This window comes from Schistocerca nitens, chromosome 3, assembly GCF_023898315.1.
Source record: "Schistocerca nitens isolate TAMUIC-IGC-003100 chromosome 3, iqSchNite1.1, whole genome shotgun sequence".
NCBI lineage: Eukaryota > Metazoa > Arthropoda > Insecta > Orthoptera > Acrididae > Schistocerca > Schistocerca nitens.
The window spans coordinates 661,740,971-661,759,749 of record NC_064616.1 but is presented as its reverse complement, the minus strand read 5'-3'; the positions used below and the strand labels follow the sequence as shown (position 1 = coordinate 661,759,749).

Genomic DNA, 18,779 nt, shown 5'->3' with positions numbered 1-18,779 from the left:
ATACTCATCGGAAACCTAGATAATTGGAGGCATATCACATATTACAGACGTAGAAAGATAAGAATGAAAAATTCTAAGAAAATTTTGGCCCCATCTGTATAGGAGAAAATCTCAGGAACTATAGTATGTTACTGAGAAAACCTGACATTCTCGGCAAGAGACGAGTTACATTGTACGGTCCAAGTTACGGATAATTGGATGCTTCAAACAGAAAAAGATTTTCACTTTCAAAGAACAGTTCGGTGCTTCAAACAAAAAGAGATCTTCACTTTCGGAACACTTGCCGAAAGTCATTAAGCTGCAGGCAAAGCGAGGACTGTAACCAACAGAATCGTAACAGAACAATATTAGTGTGAGCATGACGTGATTTTGGAAAAGAATAAGTTAATCTCATGGGGAAAATAAATTCAAGCATGGTCGTTAGTTGAGCATAACGACATAAAAATTAAGAGCGGAGGAGCTCTTACTTAAAGCATTTACATGCACAATTTTAAATTAAATACATGGTATGTAACAATATGTTGAGAGGAAAGGGTAAAATGTAACTAACACATAAACTCATCTATTCATAAAGTAGGTCGAAAACTTCGGATCGTCGGTGAGATATTAGCGAGTAGAAAATTTTCTACATAAGACGCGATAAATAAAACATCTTTACTATATTATAGTAGATGTTTGACCGTGTAACATCCGTGTCAAAGTGAATCAACAGAGCGTACTGAAAGCGAACAAAAACCATTTTCCGCAACTCAGAGTAGTGTATCATGGGAACTACGTAAAACATGAGTTCTAGGGCACTTACAGAAAGACACCAATTTTCTCGTACAATTATAACATTTCAAAAACTCTTTTGCAACGAAGTATCTAAGAAAATCTGCCAACTTTCTATTCGCCATTCCTACATAGGTATTTAAGATAAAATTATCCACAAATTCAACAGCGGCTTCTAGACATTCTTACTAAGAACCGTAGACAAATGGGAAAGCCACCCAATTCATGAGACAAGTAAAGTACAGAACACTGTTACATCACTACAGAAGAATTCTTCATTTGTGTGGTCATATTGTCAGTAGCTGCTTTATAATTATTAAAGGTATTTTAAATGCGTCTCTGAAACTACAAGAAAATGCACATTTTGTCACCAAAGGCCCTTCGTTTTATCGAAATAAAACATCATCAGTGGTCTTTAATGGGAAATATGCACAATTCAGTGGTCTGTAATGGGAGATATGTGCAATCTGGATCGCTTTCTAGATCAAAAAACAAGTCATTACAAAATATATTGATTTTACCTTTGCGGACCACCTTAAACAGGAATATATGAAAATCAATAAAATCACACACCTCTAGCCTTTTCAAGAAACTTCTACGTACACAAAGCATTAACACATAATAAACAGTTAGTAAATGACGAGTTAAATATTCGAAACCAGACACAAAATAATTGAGAAATCACGTAATTGAAATAGACATTTCCTTTCCCAATCCTCCCTCTCTCACACTCCATCTCCCCCACCCGCCTTTCCATTCCACCTTCTCTTCACACCTTTTCCTCCATCTCATTGCCAACTCACTCTCCATTCTCTCCATTCCGCTACTTCATATTCACAGTTCACTCATCCCTGTGTGAGTCCACAAAGCATTTCCTATCATTACTGGAGGATACATCATTTATGGTTACAATTCCTGTGCTAATGCAGTGTCTGTATTTTCACAATACAATGTCCTACATACATGCATGCGTGCATGAATTAACAAACACTTTCACTGACGATTACGGCTGTGTTAAACATTACGAAATTGATTCGCATTCTGACACATCTGTAATCACCAGTGACAATGTCTCATCATTCAGACAAGCAAACATGTCTGACTGACGTTGTATTGTGAGGATACAAACACACTATAAACACAGACATTGTAGCAATCAATGATGTATCTGTTGTGTCGATTCCCTAAGGTCTCGACACAATGAGTGGCTAGGTGCACGCGAGACTAACGCAGACGGGCGTAAATTCTGAAACAGGAGACTGGATGAAAACTATAAAGAAAAGAAGAGAGATTTTAATATACTTAACTTTAATGTAGTCTTGTTCTTGTTGAAATACATCTCTTGCATAGTAGTAAGCAATTAGCAATGATACACATGGCGCCTTGCTAGGTAGTAGCGATGGACTAGCTGAAGGCTATTTAATCTGTCTCTCGGCAAATGAGAGGAATACTTGGTAGGTCTAGTCGCAAGCTATGTCGTCCGTACAACTGGGGCGAGGTCAAGTCCGTGTCTTGTGACCTGCCCTGTGGTGGCGCTACGTTTGCGAATACACAGTGGCGACACGCGGGTCCGACATGTACTACAGGACCGCGGCCGATTTAAGTTACCACCTAGCAAGTGTGGTGTCTAGCGGTGACACCACAGTATCCATGCCTCGACGGGCTAAAATGACGATATAATATTTGTCTCCCTGTGCGGGACTCACGAACTGTGCGAACTTGAGTGTTGGGTCGGCCGTGGGGGCGTGCTAGGATAGGCGAAGTGGTTAAGGTGACCAGTAGCAATAAGCGGGAAATCCGGTTTCGAGTTCCGATCCGGCACAAATTTTCATGTGTTGCAAACAGCTGACGCCAATGTAAAGTCGGAGAATGCGAATCTACACTCCTGGAAATTGAAATAAGAACACCGTGTATTCATTGTCCCAGGAAGGGGAAACTTTATTGACACATTCCTGGGGTCAGATACATCACATGATCACACTGACAGAACCACAGGCACATAGACACAGGCAACAGAGCATGCACAATGTCGGCACTAGTACAGTGTATTTCCACCTTTCGCAGCAATGCAGGCTGCTATTCTCCCATGGAGACGATCGTAGAGATGCTGGATGTAGTCCTGTGGAACGGCTTGCCATGCCATTTCCACCTGGCGCCTCAGTTGGACCAGCGTTCGTGCTGGACGTGCAGACCGCGTGAAACGACGCTTCATCCAGTCCCAAACATGCTCAATGGGGGACAGATCCGGAGATCTTGCTGGCCAGGGTAGTTGACTTACACCTTCTAGAGCACGTTGGGTGGCACGGGATACATGCGGACGTGCATTGTCCTGTTGGAACAGCAAGTTCCCTTGCCGGTCTAGGAATGGTAGAACGATGGGTTCGATGACGGTTTGGATGTACCGTGCACTATTCAGTGTCCCCTCGACGATCACCAGTGGTGTACGGCCAGTGTAGGAGATCGCTCCCCACACCATGATGCCGGGTGTTGGCCCTGTGTGCCTCGGTCGTATGCAGTCCTGATTGTGGCGCTCACCTGCACGGCGCCAAACACGCATACGACCATCATTGGCACCAAGGCAGAAGCGACTCTCATCGCTGAAGACGACACGTCTCCATTCGTCCCTCCATTCACGCCTGTCGCGACACCACTGGAGGCGGGCTGCACGATGTTGGGGCGTGAGCGGAAGACGGCCTAACGGTGTGCGGGACCGTAGCCCAGCTTCATGGAGACGGTTGCGAATGGTCCTCGCCGATACCCCAGGAGCAACAGTGTCCCTAATTTGCTGGGAAGTGGCGGTGCGGTCCCCTACGGCACTGCGTAGGATCCTACGGTCTTGGCGTGCATCCGTGCGTCGCTGCGGTCCGGTCCCAGGTCGACGGGCACGTGCACCTTCCGCCGACCACTGGCGACAACATCGATGTACTGTGGAGACCTCACGCCCCACGTGTTGAGCAATTCGGCGGTACGTCCACCCGGCCTCCCGCATGCCCACTATACGCCCTCGCTCAAAGTCCGTCAACTGCACATACGGTTCACGTCCACGCTGTCGCGGCATGCTACCAGTGTTAAAGACTGCGATGGAGCTCCGTATGCCACGGCAAACTGGCTGACACTGACGGCGGCGGTGCACAAATGCTGCGCAGCTAGCGCCATTCGACGGCCAACACCGCGGTTCCTGGTGTGTCCGCTGTGCCGTGCGTGTGATCATTGCTTGTACAGCCCTCTCGCAGTGTCCGGAGCAAGTATGGTGGGTCTGACACACCGGTGTCAATGTGTTCTTATTTCAATTTCCAGGACTGTATTTCGTAATTAATAACTTCTGTTTACATTGTCTGAATGCGAAAGATGACATCGCCCATTGTATGTAATGGCGAACCAAATCTCATCATTTCGCGTTCGTCGTTCATGTCGTCCAACAACAGAAATTGAAAAGCTGTGATAAACCGGTAGCATCTAATATGTATGCAGAATCGCCCCAAGACAGGATAAGGCGAGACTCATTCAAAAAGACTACATTTTGTCATTCAGTCCATCAGTGATGGCGTTCACGAATCCATTGTGTCTCAGGCGTTTCTGGTCTCTGGACACAAGAAAGCCATAGAGTAGCACGTGCGTAGGTAGGCAGACATGTGTGTCTGGCTATAATCGTCAGTGACAGTGTTTGTTAATTCAGGCACGCATGCATGTCTGTAGGACATCGTATCGTGAAAAGGCTCCACACTTAATATCACTTCCTGATTCCTTTTCTGTGTCTTCACTGAGCTTGGCGTAAGATCTACCTTTCCTATCACACAAGAAGCAAAACTGTTGTTGATGCGCGTATCTCTGCAGTTTTAATCACCACTGGAAGTACATCGAAGTGGTCGAGCGGTTCTAGGCGCTCAGTCCGGAACCGCGCGACAGCTACGGTCGCAGGTTCGAATCCTGCCTCGGGCATGGATGTGTGATGTCCTTAGGTTAGTTAGGTTTAAGTAGTACTATGTTCTAGGGGACTGATGACCTCAGATGTTAAGTCCCATAGTGCTAGTGCAATTTCAACCATTTTTTGAAGTATATCATTCTCTACGTCCTTCGAAATACTATTTATTGGGACCATTCTTTCTGACTGCTGTAATTTTTAAAAAAAATGTTAGTTTAAGACTTTTTCACTACAAACGTATAAAAAACAGTGTATTACGCACCTTATGGAACGTCTGAAGAGCGTACGTGAAGACTTCGAACTATACCTGCAAAAATAAAATTAAATAAATTAAAAAGCATATAGCATATGAATAAATTAGAAATATTTTACAGATTGGGGAAACTCAGTAAGGACAGATATATAGATTTACATTGGTATGGGATCATAGGGAGGCTCTTCAAGCTACAAAAAGTGCCAATAGCGGTTTTATATGCAGTCCCACTAACAGATTCGCACACCGGACAACTTTTGTGGAAACACTGGGCAACGGTCAGCCAACGATAATTAGGCTAACCCCCAAACTCTTCTATTAGAGGGCAGCTCAAACGTTGATGAATTACAGTAATCTAAGAAATTTTAATTTACAAAATTACGCTAAAATTTCACAACGGGTGACTTATTAGTGAATGATACTTCGATAGTCAGTATTTAGAGCTCTTTTCGTGGTGCAACATTGAGTACTATGTAGGACCTATACCGCTAGCAACGACAGTCACGGTGGCCTAATTTGAATCACTAGGGTCACGTCCCAGGCAGATGGCATACTTAATAAGAATTACGTGTTTGCGGTGTTCTTGCTGTGTAGTAGAATCTTTGTCGAGATTCTGGAGTTGAAAACTCGTTGGGGGGCTACTTCTTCAATGTCCAAATGAAATGAAACATATGTTTACACTAAAACCCACTTAATGAAACAGAAGATAATGGAACAGGAATGGTTTCATTTACAGTGTTACTTCTAAAATACATATCAGTTAAACATGTTCTACTGGGATCCACTGAAAGCAATAATACACAAAGCTAGTCATAAATGCAAGTTAGCTCACTCTAGGCTGTCGATACAAGTATCACGTCCTTTTCTCCGACGAAGCAGCTCCCAGTTCTTCATTATCCTCTACATTCGGTCAACCGTTGTCTCCATTTATACTGAGCCAAGGCTGTCTATTCACGTCATCCCGGCTACTGAACGATTCATTCCCTCAACAACTGTGTGTAAGAAATTACTGGACATTCTCATTCACAGTATGTTCTATGTGCCTGTGAATTCTTTTCCCAATGAAATGTAAATGAAACCTATCGATAGAAGTAATGCAATTTCTTTAAGTTTTTAATATACGAAACGAAATCAGTAAATATGTATACCCTAGAAAAGAAAATTCAGTTTTAGTATTCGTAACGATAAGTTTAGGGCGCTTAATTTTGTCACTCACAGAAAACTTCCGGATAAACATCTGCCACTGAGGTAAAAAAAAAAAAAAAAAAGAAACTAACACAGCCGTGTGTTAGTTCTTTGGTATACCATGAAACTACCATCGCAATCTATCGGTTCTTTTGTGTACTACGCCGTGGTGATGGTGTCATAAAAGTAAACATCCGAACTTCCGAACTACTAAGCTGAGCAGACTCCTAAAACTCTAAATTATGATTTTTTTCAGTGATCCGATTTTGATGAAATAAAGCCTGTATGTATCTCCAGGCTACGCTCATGTTACCTGTGATAACTGTATGAAAATTCGTTTAGTACTTTTGGACATTAGAGTTCAGACAGACATAAAGGATGACTTCAGATAAAATTTTAAGTTACAACATTTTGTTCCTGCTGATCCGATTTTGATGAACTAAAGCCCATACGCTGAGCTCCAGTTACGTGTGAAAACCCCATGAAAATTTCTCTAGTAGTTTTGGAGATTAGAGCGTTCAAAAAAACAGACAGATACGAAGGTTTTACGGTATTATTATTAATATAGATATTGATAGATATCTTTTATAAAGGACGTTTTATGAAATCTTTGACGGTGTACTGCGTTTTTTTTTATCAAATCTTTTATAAAATTTAGCGTGGCCCTAGCTTTTATAGAAGATTTGTCAAAGAACTTCGATAGTGTAATACGAGCGTAAGACAAACACTGCCAGTGGCTGCATATTGCCCGTGGATAAGGTAAATGGTACGCTTATAGACTTCTTCAGGTGCCGCGAGTTGAAGACTAGGATTGAATCGTCAACCCTTCAAGGCTTTCTTATCAGACCAAAGGCGTGATGATCACATGGGGAGAGATCAGGACTGTTGTCTTCCACTTGATTTGGCTTAACTTTGCGTCGCGACATTTGAAATCTGGGGACGTGCGTTATCATTAAGCAGCAGTACCCCTGGTCGCAGTTTGCACAACGGCGGTTTCCGACAGACATGTTGCCCCATACACATTCTTCGTTCTGCGATGCGTGTCTACCGGTGGTTGTTCTTCGGCAGCCAAGAAAAGAATAATAGCACACTGGTCCTGTAGCACACTGGTCCTGTATAGACGCATTTGGTTATAACGTCGCCATACTTCACGTTTCCTCAGTATTTTGAAGCTTAGTGTTTTATGAAGTCCTTTGTTCAATAAATTTATCATAAAAGCTATTACGTAGTTATTGGTCCAATGTAAAAGACGCAGGATAGCGTGGTTTTATACGGGCATCGAATTGGTTATAATGTATCTCAGTCAATCACTAGACACTACGTTTGTGAGTGTTTGATTGACCAGAAGGATCGCTTTGTGGGGTCGTAAGTTCAGTTCGGAACTTATCTACCATGACGATAGGACATGTTCACTAGGGTCTCTGAATAGCTGTAATAATTTTGAGCTGAACTTGACCGTGGAGTACCTCAAAGTAATTGCGAACGAGTAAGGAAGAAGAACGCACGATATTTCGATATTTCTATGTAAACTGTGACTTTTGAATTAATCAAAGTCCGCGTAGTATGTTACAGAATTTATGATTGAGAACTGAAATTTCAAAAAGATCAATTTGTGCAATTTCAGAGCGAACATTCTGTCACAGACAATCCGTTCGGTAAGCTTTCGGGTAACAAATTCGGTTAAATACCAGAAGTTGACTTTTATGAGGGACTGTGACTGCGAGTGTCGAAAGCGCAAATAGCCGGACTCGGCGGTCATTTTGTAACCAATAAGTGAGAATAATCTAATTTTCATACTAAAACATTCGTTTCTCTCATTAGTTCTGTTAACCTGATACTAGAAAACTTGATGCACCTTTTAGAATCGCTTAATGCTACTGGTTCTACTGCAGCTGCTTTGGTGGAGAAACGTTATCAGCTTTCCGACAGGGAAGGCACGTTGCGACCTGCAGAAGACGAGAAGTGTGGAAGGACATTTCCTGCTGGAGGCGCCGTCACAAGATCAAGGAGAGATGATGACGACATTGGACAAATAATACAAAAACAGGATAATTGGTATGTACTAAAATATATATTCGATGACGTATCACAAAACTTATACAAAGCAGACGGACAAAAACGACCATACGCAGTAATAAGAATGGACACACAAGAAACACGATAACAAAGTACATGAGCAACCAGATATACGGACACATATTCAGTAGCTGAAGCACACACAGTGATATACATAAACAGATCTAGACACATAATAACATTAAGAATTACAGATTTGTATCAGTCATTATTGTATCTGAATAGCGACCACTCGTACAATACTTGTATAACATACAAGAAAAAGGTACAATCAGTTTTGTTAAATATACAACACACACACACACACACACACACACACACACACACAGAGAGAGAGAGAGAGAGAGAGAGATCTAAGTCTAGTTAGATCAACAAGAACAGTACAATGGCTGCGTCCTACATAAAGCGTTCAGACTTGTTATAAGCAGTAATGCACTACTGGCCATTAAAATTGCTACACCAAGAAGAAATGCAGATGATAAACGAGTATTCATTGGACAAATATATTATGCTAGAACTGATATGTGATTACATTTTCACGCAATTTGGGTGCATAGATCGTGAGAAATCAGTACCCAGAACAACCACCTCTGGCCGTAATAACGGCCTTGATACGCCTGGGCATTCAGTCAAACAGAGCTTGGATGGCGTGTACAGGTACAGCTGCCCATCCAGCTTCAACACGATACCACCGTTCATCAACAGTAGTGACTGGCGTCTTGTGACAAGCCAGTTGCTCGGCCAGGGCAGCAGTCGAACATTTTCTGTATCCAAAAAGGCCCGTACAGGACCTGCAACGTGCGGTCGTGCATTATCCTGCTGAAATGTAGGGTTTCGCAGGGATCGAATGGAGGGTAGAGCCACGGGTCGTAACACATCTGAAATGTAACGTCCACTGTTCAAAGTGCCGTCAATGCGAACAAGAGGTGACCGAGACGTGTAACCAATGCCACCCCATACCATCACGCCGGGTGATACGCCAGTATGGCGATGACGAATACACGCTTCCAATATGCGTTCACCGCGATGTCGCCAAACACGGATGCGACCATCATGATGCTGTAAACATAAACTGGATTCATCCGAAAAAATGGCGTTGTACCATTGGTGCACCCAGGTTCGTTGTTGAGTACACCATCGCAGGCGCTCCTATCTGTGATGCAGCGTCAAGGGTAACCGCAGCCATGGTCTCCGAGCTGATAGTCCATGCTGCTGCAAACGTCGCCGAACTGTTCGTACAGATGGTTGTTGTCTTGCAAACGTCCCCATCTGTTGACTCAGGGATCGAGACGTGGCTGCACGATCCGTTACAGCCATGTGGATAAGATGCCTGTCACCTCGACTGCTAGTGATACGAGGCCGTTGGGATCCAGCACGGCGTTCCGTATTACCCTCCTCATCCTACCGATTCCATATTCTGCTAACAGTCATTGGATATCGAGACCAATGCGAGCAACAATGTCGCGATAGAAAACGCAATCGCGATAGGCTACAATCCGACCTTGATTAAAGTCGGAAATGTGATGGTACGCATTTTTTCTCCTTACACGAGGCATCACAACAACGTTTCACGAGGCAACGCCGGTCAACTGCTGTTTGTGTATGAGAAATCGGTTGGAAACTTTCCTCATGTCAGCACGTTGTAGGTGTCGCCACCGGCGCGAACCTTGTGTGAATGTTCTGAAAAGCTAATCATTTGCATATCACAGCATCTTCTTCCTGTCGGTTAAATTTCGCGTCTGTAGCACGTCATTTTCATGGTGTAGCAATTTTAATGGTCAGTAGTGTAATTAGCGGATAATGCAAACACATAAATTCGTCAGCACGTATAATGTTACGCTAGTAAACATAAAAGGTTCGTAACCCAGATGTAGCATCACACCATCTGAGAATCAGAGGCAAAAATACTCGTATTGGTGAGGGCCTCGACCTCGGATGGTGAGTTGTAGCAGATCGGGCACTCACTGCCCAGGAGCGCCTCCTGAACAGCATCGGTGGTGGAATTCTATAAACCTGTACTCTTTCCTGTCTTGCTGCCTTCTTAGTACAAAAACTGTCGGCTTTTAGCATTTCCATTTACAAACTGGTTTTACGCTTACGAGTATTTAAAGCTGCAACATTGTTAAAACTTTGTTAGAATAGTGCGAACTTCATATAATATATGCGCACAATTTGTTAATGTCAAAGCGTGACTTGTCTTAGTCATTAGGTGGAAGGTTATTTGTAAATGACAGCGGAAAAGTGGGCTGAAAAAAAGAAAAAAAACGGCTCTTGTCCCAGCCATCCGTACCGACTTGACCTGAGGGCAACCTCATACTAGAAGCGCGAGAGAAGAACACTATCAACCATCCAATTTTCTCGAACACCCTTCTCCGTACTCAACAAGATGATCACGCACCCATGTCCCTCTTTCTGGATCCAACAGTTTTCTTTTAGGCTCGGAAAAAATGTATGTTTACAACATAACAACTAAGTACTTAAGCAATAACAACATATATTTGTCATACAATAATCAACGCACCTAAGGTCTACGTGCCTGGTTCTTTTGTACTCTGTCGGTGTTGCATGCAAAGAGTATTTTGTTACGCATACGGAATAACTCGGTACGCTAATTACGTTTTCTATGTTCTTTTTTTTGGTTAATATTTAATATATTTTTCATATAAAAAGTTTTTGGTTCTGATGATTATATAACTGGTTATGATAATTATGTCTACATGCCATTCGTGTGTTTAACACTTTTGAATTGAATCATAATTTATCTGAATCACGTGCTATATATTCCTTATGGTATCTGATATTTCGAAAAACTGAAGTTACGGAAGACTGACCACTAATTGTAAAAGATGAACAGGTCTACATGGATAACATTTGTATGAGGAGACAGCTGTAAAATATGATCATGTGTATATGGAGAGGGCTGCATGGTTCACAGACTGAAGGGAAAAATGTTGTCGCCGACCAGTATGCCTTAAAACTGAGAGGCTGGGAACAAGCTGCTAATACCTCAACACATCAGTGTGGCTGGGCTGCTGGTGTACTGGGATGCGAACTAGCTGCGTACTTCGCAAGCGTTTTCTCGACAAAGGTAAGGAGCGGCCAAACAGTGCGTCGGTGTTAGGAAACCTCCTCATCTGACACACTGACAAGTCCTCACAGGTTAGGGACATGCGAAAGAAGATGAGAGATTAGGTGTAAAAAGCATTCCTGCGCTTTGATGACTCATATAAACTGTTCCAGACATAGTTCGGTAATGAGTGAGCATTACTCGGAATTACCTTTGAAAAATGCCCTTTGTGTTTATACTTTGCGTACCGCCTGCTTTTGTGTGTTTAATACGATTTCCATTAACTAACGTGGCGATAAACAGTGGAATTACTACTTTTAATTAATATACGTTGTTAATAAACGTCAGCCGTGGTGGCCAAGCGGTTGAAGGCGCTACAGTCTGGAACCGCGCGACCGCTACGGTCGCAGGTTCGAATCCTGCCTCGGGCATGGATGTGTGTGATGTCCTTAGGTTGGTTAGGTTTAGGTAGTTCTAAGTTCTAGGGGATTGATGACCTCAGAAGTTAAGTCTCATAGTTCTCAGAGCCATTTTTGTTAATAAACGTTTCCATTCTACGCATGTAGTACGAATTAAGTCGAGTTTGGCGAGCGCGCTATTTAGCGACGGTCTCTAGCGCCATTTAAAGCATCAACTCTCGACTTTAGTTTGAATAAGCTTCTACGTTAATCTCCCTTTTAGCTTTCGCATTTTCTACTGCTTGGGCAATAGTGGTATTCCAACTAGAACAGAGAGAGAGAGAAAGAGAGAGAGAGAGAGAGAGAGAGAGAGAGAGAGAGAGAGAGAGGGGGGGGGGGGAAGGTAATGTACAAACAACGAATACTGCAGCTGTAAAACTTGTCACAGGTAAGAGATTGTGAACCACATCAAAGATGAAACGAAACGTTTCTCACCAAAAAAATAACAGAAGAAATATCAATGCGCAGATGGAATCTCATTCATTAGACATACACGTAAAAATGAAAGAAAAGAAAGTCGACATGGCTGTTTTGCAGTGAGGCTCCGGCGCTTAATTCAGTCTAGTAAATGGACAGGTGCGTTCTAGCAACTCCTTCAGGAACTAGAAATAATGTTTCTTAAGTGTAACGATTTAGTGTTTGTGATACTCATTTGTAGAACTTGATATGTTATTGGTGTTGTTGACGACAAGCAGAAACCATCAAGATGAGGCCCTGATCCTCTCGAAAAGACACAAGGAGGCCGTCAAGGTTAGCGTCATCAGTGTCACTTAAATAGCTTCAGGAGACACTCTAGATAGGTTTGAATCCTAATGCAGGTCAACCGAGAGTTTTCTGGTGATCTGGATCTTTTCCTCCTCATATCCTGTCCCCTTCACGGCTAAATATTGATGATTAAAATTACTTCAGTCAGCAAGATTCGACCCAGGTACCACCTGATCAAGGTTCAGGTCCGTTTGTGATGCTTGCAACAGACCATCAGATCAACGTTCGTGCGTGATACCTGCAACAGAGGCGGAGCGTTGGACAGCTGTAAAAAGAGGAAATTAATTGCGGAAAGTGTCCATTAAAAACGTGAAATATTTGCGATATGTGCTAATCCAACTAAAAATGATTAAATAAACGAGAATATTTTACGCTCCTCACAGCGGTGGTTAAACAACAATATGTAATCTAACGAATCAGATGTGTGTGTGTGTGTGTGTGTGTGTGTGTGTGTGTGAGAGAGAGAGAGAGAGAGAGAGAGAGAGAGAGAGAGAGTGAGAGAGTGAGGAAAGGGGGGGGGGGGGAGATGAAATATGAAATAACTGTCCGCTTGACTGTCCATGAGTAACTGCAGAAACTTAAATTTCGTTGTATTTCATCTTAGAGTGTTGCAGAGTTAGGACTCTACAAGAGAGTACAAATACTTAGATTGAACAGGTGCTGACAAAGCACACGTACAAAAATCATTTCTGACTATCAAACCCTGCCGGCGGCTCACCGCATTTTTGCACTCTTCCATTTACAGTGCTAAAATTTTCGCAGAATGAAGCTGCAAAATGTTGTGTCTCCAGAGTCGTAGTACAAGTAATTTAAATTTGAACTGCACGCCCGTAATCACTGTCAGGCAGCAACAGAAAATAAAATGTCTACGAACTGATAGCCGCAACAGAAACGAAACTGTAACAGACGACCATCGAACGCCCTGCTATTGTGGAGCAATTTCACGCCGGTAATGCAGTCGACGGCAAATAGTCAATTGACCAGTAAATGCGGCCGCCAGACCGCGGGAATCCGCTCGCCCACACACAGCGGAAGCTCTGCAATGCTGATCGCGCCCATAGCATAAGAACTAATTCACATACATGATCAGCTTCGAGGAAGACGTAGGTGATAATCCTAAATCAAAGAAGCATTCTGGTAAGTCGTACTAAAACTGGACTACAAAGTTTGTGCCCATCAACTGAGATCTTACTGGGTACTCTTTCCAGTCGTGTAAATGGCTGTAACCGCTGGGAATTGGAAGTATGTTAATATGGAGTGACTATATTTCTCCTTAAGATACTAACGTTGTGCATTCAAAACGCCTCCTGCTACTCGAAAAGTGACAAAAATAGTCACGGAAAGATTTAAAGAGAAATTTTCTGCAATGACTGGAGAGGAACACGGTTAGTTACAAGCTCGACAACCAGCTACGAAACTACTACAACAATACCAGTTTACTGTTTGCTTTTACGGTAAGTACATACTTGTAAAAAAGTCGAGCGTTTGTCTATAGACATTGTAGAGGAACTGTGTATAGACATGCAGCTAGACAATACATAGTGGCTGACCTTGTTGGGACCGCGGCTTGTGCAGTGAATGTACACTACTGGCCATTAAAATTGCTACGCCAAAAAAAAAAAAAAAATGCAGATGATAAACGGGTATTCATTGGACAAATATATTATGCTAGAACTGATATGCGATTACATTTTCAAGCAATTTGGATGCATAGATCCTGAGAAATCAGTACCCATAACAACCACCTCTGGCCGTAATAACGGCCTTGATACGCCTGGGCATTGAGTCAAACAGAGCTTGGATGGCGTGTACAGGTACAGCTGCCCATCCAGCTTCAACACGATACCACCGTTCATCAACAGTAGTGACTGGCGTATTGTGACGAGCCAGTTGCTCGGCCACCATTGACCAGACGTTTTCAATTGGTGAGAGATCTGGAGAATGTGCTGGCCAGGGCAGCAGTCGAACATTTTCTGTATCCAGAAAGGCCCGTACAGGACGTGCAAAGTGCGGTCGTGCATTATCCTGCTGAAATGTAGGGTTTCGCAGGGATCGAATGGAGGGTAGAGCCACGGGTCGTAACACATCTGAAATGTAACGTCCACTGTTCAAAGTGCCGTCAATGCGAACAAGAGGTGACCGAGACGTGTAACCAATGCCACCCCATACCATCACGCCGGGTGATACGCCGGTATGGCGATGACGAATACACGCTTCCAATATGCGTTCACCACGATGTCGCCAAACACGGATGCGACCATCATGGTGCTATAAACAGAACCTGGATTCATCCGAAAATATGACGTTGTACCATTGGTGCACCCAGGTTCGTCGTTGAGTACACCATCGCAGGCGCTCCTGTCTGTGATGCAGTGTCAAGGGTAACCGCAGCCATGGTCTCCGAGCTGATAGTCCATGCTGCTGCAAACGTCGCCGAACTGTTCGTGCAGATGGTTGTCGTCTTGCAAACGTCCCCATCTGTTGACTCAGGAATCGAGACGCGGCTGCACAATCCGTTACAGCCATGCGGATAAGATGCCTGTCATCTCGACTGCTAGTGTTACGAGCCCGTTAGGATCCTGCACGGCGTTCCGTATTACCATCCTGAACCCACCGATTCCATATTCTGCTAACAGTCATTGGATCTCGACCAACGCGAGCAGCAATGTCGCGATACGATAAACCGCAATCTCGATAGGCTACAATCCGACCTTTATCAAAGTCGGAAACGTGATGGTACGCATTTGTTCTCCTTACACGAGGCATCACAACAACGTTTCACGAGGCAACGCCGGTCAACTGCTGTTTGTGTATGAGAAATCGGTTGGAAACTTCCCTCATGTCAGCACGTTGTAGGTGTCGCCACCGGCGCGAACCTTGTGTGAATGCTCTGAAAAGCTAATCATTTGCATATCACAGCATCTTCTTCTTGTCGGTTAAATTTCACGTCTGCAGCACGTCATCTTCGTGGTGTAGCAATTTTAATGGCCAGTAATGTAGAAGACAGCATGTTTTTTGTTTTTTTTTTCAACATCGCTCACTGATACTTCAATTTTTTTTGACTATCTCTTCGATAAACAACTTTTTGTTGTTGCGAATTTTTTATATTTGGAATTACTAACTTCCCAGAGACATGATGCTGCAACACTTCCTCCGTTTTCCACATCTTGATAAGTGATGTTCAACAACAAGGAAAACGAAAATGATACAAAACTGACGAAACGTTTTCTACGTCGCAAAGAGAATAACTGGAGCCCATGTCTAGTAACACGTCCACACTACGAAATGTCGTGCAGTATTGTCTAAGAATTGTCTCAAGTTACCATTACAAATGGAAGTCAAAAGTTCTGTGATTTTCTAGCAAAAGCGTGGCTATAGACAAGAAATATCTCTCAGTTGTCTATATACAGAACTGCTCGATTCTCTATAGACAGTCTCCAGATACAAGAATCGCTCGTCTTTGTATACTCACATGACAGTGAGCTATGAAGGCTGTGAGAATAAACCTTGTATCCAGACGAAACTAAAAAAAGAAAAATTTCCGGGAAACGATAAAAATATTTTATTCGATTTAAAAGGACCTGGAATAACCTTTTTTCTCTTAATGTTTATTTCTCAGCACAACGTACTCTGCAAGAGCCTTACAAGCTTTTCAGACTGTTGCTGTATATTTGTAAATAAATCAGAATATTGCGGAAGGAGACGGAAGGAAGCAATTCGCTTAACTCTTATTTGAGCAGTAGGGAGCAGCAGATAACTTTGGTCTCTCACATGATACGAAAATACAGTAGCGTTCAATTCGTGTATTCTAATGTGAGGTGGTTTTCAAGGTTTCTTCCTTTCTACTATAAGTTAACGACATGTCTATAGCTGTAGTACACAAAATCATTGTCTCCCTTTGGTGATGACGCAAACATAATTGTTACACATTCAGGTCAGGAACTGAACAACGTAGAGAATCGCGTTCTGGAGTATTAGAGAGCAACAGCTCTTAGTCCACAGTCCACATTGGACGATTATTAATTGTAATGAAACACAGTAATCCCGTTTATTACTATTCTATTCTAGCTGACATTCAACTCCCCTGCAATGGTAGCTAGGTTATGAAGCACATGAAGATTAAAAATTTTTACGCAGTTAGTGGAAGTAACAAACTGAAAAGTGTTTACTTCTCATACTGTTATTTCTTGACGTCGTATAGAATAATATTTTGAGGGCATGTAAAACAGACAGAACGAATACTCTTAGCTTAAAAGCATTCCTTTAGGTCTATACGCGGAAAGGTTTATTATTAAAATTTCAATAGAGCACTTACCGGGATGAGTCGGACAAATATTATTACTTCCTCCCATATACATCCTGCTCAATGACCACGACGAGGATATTCGAGAAATTAAAGCTAATACAGTGGCTTGCTGACGATTGTGCTCCCCACGCGCCATTCGTGAGAGGAGCAGAGAAGAGGAAATCAGTTAGTAGCACCAGAAGTACCCTCCACCACACACCCTTAGGTGTTAGATATAGATGTAGATTAATATCTACATATACCTAACCTCATATAGGCATTTATTTCATAGGTTGTAGACTTTTACGATGACATCGTTGTTCATCAACTCCCTTACGAGACGCGCAGCTAACAATTTTTTTCAAAAAGCGTCACCATCGTCGGTTCACTGAACACTAGGTAGAGCAGTAGTCTTACGATGCGAGCATGCAAGCACATCTTTAACGGCTTTTAGGAAAGTTTCTGCACTCTGAAACATAAATTTGCAACGGATTCCACAAGAACTGAATGCTGGTAGTAGCAAATTGCAGATTATCATACCGAATTTGAAGACCTTTTATCTTGAAAACTCATATTCCTTGCAGGAATATTTCAGGTACACTGAACTGTTAGTTCGGAATGTAATTCACCGAAATGAATGCAATCGTAAACAGTACTGTTACATGGCACAAGTCGTTTAAATCGAGACACTAGGATACTTCCACAAATATGTAAGTCACAAGAAAACAGTAAAGGCCAAGTTGGGACTGTTCATTTTTTTCCAAGAAAGCACTGTTGTCGACGAAACAACAGATACGCCACTTCCTTAAAATGGGAAGCCCTATTTTTAACTGGATGTTGGTGTTCTACGACAATATACACTCCTGGAAATTGAAATAAGAACACCGTGAATTCATTGTCCCAGGAAGGGGAAACTTTATTGACACATTCCTGGGGTCACATACATCACATGATCACACTGACAGAACCACAGGCACATAGACACAGGCAACAGAGCATGCACAATGTCGGCACTAGTACAGTGTATATCCACCTTTCGCAGCAATGCAGGCTGCTATTCTCCCATGGAGACGATCGTAGAGATGCTGGATGTAGTCCTGTGGAACGGCTTGCCATGCCATTTCCACCTGGCGCCTCAGTTGGACCAGCGTTCGTGCTGGACGTGCAGACCGCGTGAGACGACGCTTCATCCAGTCCCAAACATGCTCAATGGGGGACAGATCCGGAGATCTTGCTGGCCAGGGTAGTTGACTTACACCTTCTAGAGCACGTTGGGTGGCACGGGATACATGCGGACGTGCATTGTCCTGTTGGAACAGCAAGTTCCCTTGCCGGTCTAGGAATGGTAGAACGATGGGTTCGATGACGGTTTGGATGTACCGTGCACTATTCAGTGTCCCCTCGACGATCACCAGTGGTGTACGGCCAGTGTAGGAGATCGCTCCCCACACCATGATGCCGGGTGTTGGCCCTGTGTGCCTCGGTCGTATGCAGTCCTGATTGTGGCGCTCACCTGCACGGCGCCAAACACGCATACGACCATCATTGGCACTAAGGCAGAAGCGACTCTCATCGCTGAAGACGACACGTCTCCATTCGTCCCTCCATTCACGCCTGTCGCGACACCACTGGAGGCGGGCTGCACGATGTTGGGGCGTGAGCGGAAGACGGCCTAACGGTGTGCGGGACCGTAGCCCAGCTTCATGGAGACGGTTGCGAATGGTCCTCGCCGATACCCCAGGAGCAACAGTGTCCCTAATTTGCTGGGAAGTGGCGGTGCGGTCCCCTACGGCACTGCGTAGGATCCTACGGTCTTGGCGTGCATTCGTGCGTCGCTGCGGTCCGATCCCAGGTCGACGGGCACGTGCACCTTCCGCCGACCACTGGCGACAACATCGATGTACTGTCGAGACCTCACGCCCCACGTGTTGAGCAATTCGGCGGTACGTCCACCCGGCCTCCCGCATGCCCACTATACGCCCTCGCTCAAAGTCCGT

At 43.6% G+C, this 18,779-nt stretch overlaps 1 protein-coding gene across 5 annotated transcripts in view; it reads right to left on the bottom strand.

Annotated features, from left to right (window-relative positions):
- Positions 1–18,779, bottom strand: part of LOC126248622 (protein O-linked-mannose beta-1,2-N-acetylglucosaminyltransferase 1-like) — a 2,277,756-nt gene that overhangs the window by 1,229,896 nt on the left and 1,029,081 nt on the right. For all 5 annotated transcript variants that reach the window (XM_049949790.1, XM_049949788.1, XM_049949787.1 and 2 more), the window contains one exon: positions 4,956–5,000. The gene's annotated coding sequence lies outside the window, so the exon portion shown is untranslated. The remainder of the gene's footprint in view (positions 1–4,955; positions 5,001–18,779) is intronic.